Below are 3,814 nucleotides of genomic sequence, written 5' to 3'. Positions count from 1 at the left end.
TGTACACAGTTATTCACAAAGATTAAAGAGGGAATTTTCTAAAGTGAGCTAAAACCTTTTATCTGACTGCAATCTATTCGTCCCCACAAGATGATCCTGGCTGGGTTGCTCTGGACTTCCCAAAACTCCTGTAGAGCACTCTCTTTCCAACTCTACAAGAGCAGATGCAACTTATCAAGGACGATTAGCAGCTCTTTTCCATAGTGTAGTGGAGGAAGTAAGCTGCTTTAGGATGAAGCTGAACAACTCTTTCCCAGCTACTGGCCGCCATAAATTCACTGAAGTGCAAACTTCATACCTTTTATGATAAGCTTATGACCAGAGACGTTGCTATTGATGCCCTGGGTGAAGAATGGAAAGGTTACATGGTCCAAATCAGTGGTGGCAATGACAAACAAGGCTTCCCCATGTTTTGACCCATGGCCGTGTCCAGCTGCTGCTGCTGAGTAAGGGGCATTCCTGCTACAGACCAAGGAAGACTAGAAAAAGAAAGGGCATTATGGATGCCAATCTCCGTGTTCTCAATTTGGTCACTGTAAAAAAAGGGGAGAAGAATATTTCTGTATTCACTGATCCTACTGTGCCTCATCGCCTGGGGCCCAAAATTGCTAGTGGAATCTGCAACCATTTCAGTCTCTCTGAAGGAGATGATGTCCACCAGTATGTTGTGAGAAAGCCCCTAAGTAATGAAGGTAAGACATCTAGGACCAAAGCACGCAAGATTCAGGGTCTTGTTACTCCATGCGTCCTCCAACACAAACATCGGTATACTGCTCTGAAGAAACAGCGTACCAAGAAAGATAAGGAAGAGGCTGCAGAATATGCTAAACTTTTGGCTGAGAGAAAGGAGGCCAAAGAACAGTGCCAGGAACAGATAGACTGCTAAGAGATGGAGGCTGTCCTCTCTGAGAGCCTCTACCTTTAAGTCTGAGTCCAGTCAAAATAAAATTTTCTACAAGTATTGAATAAATAAGATCAGACGTCCAAAAGAAAAAAAGAAAAAAGAAAAGAACTATTATCAGTAAAAGTTTAAAGATATGCTTAGTAATGTTAAGGAGTATATAAGCAATTACAAGTGTATTTGTAATGCTCTATTTCTTAAACCAAGTAATAGAATGCATATGTTTGTTATATTATCTTTTACAGTTTATATATTCATAATGAATTAAAGACAATTAAGAATCATTATTAAAAAATAAAGACCAATTATCACTGCAAACAATGCATGCTTATCCCTTCCCTTTCAGAATCTTAATCCTGAAACTATTTTGTAGATTAAGAATTAAATAATTGTCCTACATTTTGCATATTATTATAGGTCAAGCAAATGTAGAGTATTAAGTGTAGAATTAAGAATACTAAACTTTATTTCCAAAATTAATTTCTAATCTTTAAAAGCATATATAAATGCATTTTATATGATCATACTTCTGCGCAAATTACTTTGTGTTCTTTTTTGTCACTGGCACATTTTACATACCAGTTTCCAAAAATTGATACAGAGCACACGTTAACCTCTGAAGTAGTTAGATAATATTTTATCATATTGATATACCATGGCTTACCATAAAGTTTCTACATCTCATTTGGGGTTACCCCATCTACTATTATATCAAAAACTACTTTTCAACAAATGTATGTTGCAGATCTAATATGTGTCTTATACGTTGTACACTTGATGCAAAGATACAGATGACCATAAGCAGCCGGGCCCTGCCTTCCCAGAGATTAAATTCTAGTGAGGAACACAGATAAGAAAAATAAGATAAACAAAATAATAATAATAATAATAATAATAATAATAATAATAATATCACCGTTTGCGATACATACAATGAAGGGAATAAACAAAGTTGTGTGACCAAGAGCAGGTGGGGCAGGGTTGAGGTAGTCTACTTTAGAAGACATACTCGGGAAAGGCCTCTCTAAGGAAACATCGAGACTAAAACAGGGGCCTGTACTGGCTTTCCACACCACTGTAACAAGTTACCCCAAACTGAGTGGTTTACAACACAAGGGTATTATCTCACAGTTCCATAACTCAGAAGTCCGGTAGGCTCAGCTAATTCCTCTGCTCCAATTTCACAATGTGGAAACCAAAGGGTCAGCCAGCCTGGCTCTTATCTTGAGGTTCTGGCAGAGAATCTACTTCTAAGCTCATTCAGATTTTTGGAAGAATTTGGTCCCTTAAGGTTTTAGGGGTGACATCCCTATCCCCTTGCCTGCTGGGTAACAGTAGTGGGATAAGTCCTTCTCTGGCCTCTGCTTTTGCCTCATCTCTCTTTCTCCCAGCTAGGGAAAGTTTTCTGCTTTTAGGGCCTCCTGTGATTACTTTGGGCCCATCCAGACAATTGAGGATAATCTCCCCATTTTAAGGCCCACACCCATAGTCACATCTGCAAAATCTCTTTTGCTATGTAACAGGTCATACATGCACAGGTTCTAGGGATTAGGGGATGCACTTGAAGGGGGGTGGGCGCGTGCAGGGATGTTATTCTGCCTACCACAGAATCAGCCAGACACTGTTCCAAAATAAAGAAAACAGCAAGTAAAAGGCCCAAGATGGGAAAGAGCTTGGACAAAACGAGTAGCACGGAGGAAGGCTCTGGAACTGTGGCAGAGTGAAGGGAGAACTGCAGTAAATAGTACCGTGCACTTCTTTATAGGAGTAACATTTTTTTCCCATTTGAATTGTGTAAGTTTAGGATCTACTTTGAATTTCAGAATTGGGGGCGCCTGGGTGGCTCAGTTGGTTAACCGTCCGACTTCAGCTCAGGTTATGATCACACAGTTCGTGGGTTTGGGCTGTGCTGACAGCTCAGAGCCTGGAACCTGCTTCAGATTCTGTGTCTCCCTCTCTCTCTGCCCCTCCCCTGCTCATGCTCTCTCTCTCTCTCTCACTCAAAAATAAATAAGCATTAAAAAAATTTGAATTTCAGAATTAATCTTCGTCATTCTAAAGTTAAAGGAGCATAGGCCTCCTAACTTCCAGTCCAATTCACCTCCCACAAGACTAAAAGTCATTAATATTCTTTATATACATGGAGAAAATCCTTCTAATTCACATTTTTTAACCCTAAACATTTTTGCGTATTGCATACAGAATTTCTCAATATTGATCTGTATCTAATCACAGTATATGTAAAATTTATATTTAAATATTAGGAGGCAAAAACTAAGTTTAAAAAGAACTTAAAATATGAGGAAGAAACTTCATCCCAAATTCTTTTTAAAAATTAAAAAATTAAGACAAACAAAAAACTGAATTCTCTTTTTTTCCAACGGCTTTCCACATAGACTTTATGGTCGTCTCTTGTGGTTAAATGTTTATAAGGAGAATTGCACCTGTGTTGTGGTCTGTTTTTAAATAAACTTGCACCTGCAGTGGCTTTTCACAGAACTGCTATTTGGGATATTACATGTCAGTCGTTTGACTATCATGCAGAGCTCTTTCTTCTTACACGACTTTCTGGGAAGGTCTTAATTTACAAACAGCCTATTTCCAAAAATCCATTAAAAAAAATACCAACAGTAATTTCTCTCTAATTTCTCTCGAGATACAATAATAAACAGGTTTTCCAGAAAACTCCTCAAACAACAATATGTTCCTTTCAATTCATAAAGTCCAATGGTCTGGTCCCTCACTGCTTTAAGGAAATTCTATTTTCAGGAGAGGCCTCTGCTATCTATTCAAATATGTCTGCTTTCCTTTTCCTGTATAGGATTTGCTAATTCCTGTTTCAGAATCTTTTTTACTCTGTTATTTTCCTCACCATGAACTTCTTCCTTTCTGCCAGCTCTTGTTAAAACTCCT

General features: G+C 38.4%; 1 pseudogene; it reads left to right on the top strand.

The window, feature by feature from the left end:
* The first annotated feature begins 232 nt into the window (after positions 1-232).
* On the top strand, positions 233-965 carry LOC112858727 (small ribosomal subunit protein eS6 pseudogene; annotated as a pseudogene).
* Positions 966-3,814: the final 2,849 nt, after the last annotated feature.

This window comes from Puma concolor, chromosome B1, assembly GCF_028749965.1.
Source record: "Puma concolor isolate L17-30 chromosome B1, mPumCon1.1.hap2, whole genome shotgun sequence".
NCBI classification, from domain to species: domain Eukaryota; kingdom Metazoa; phylum Chordata; class Mammalia; order Carnivora; family Felidae; genus Puma; species Puma concolor.
This window is presented reverse-complemented; position numbering and strand designations above follow the sequence as displayed.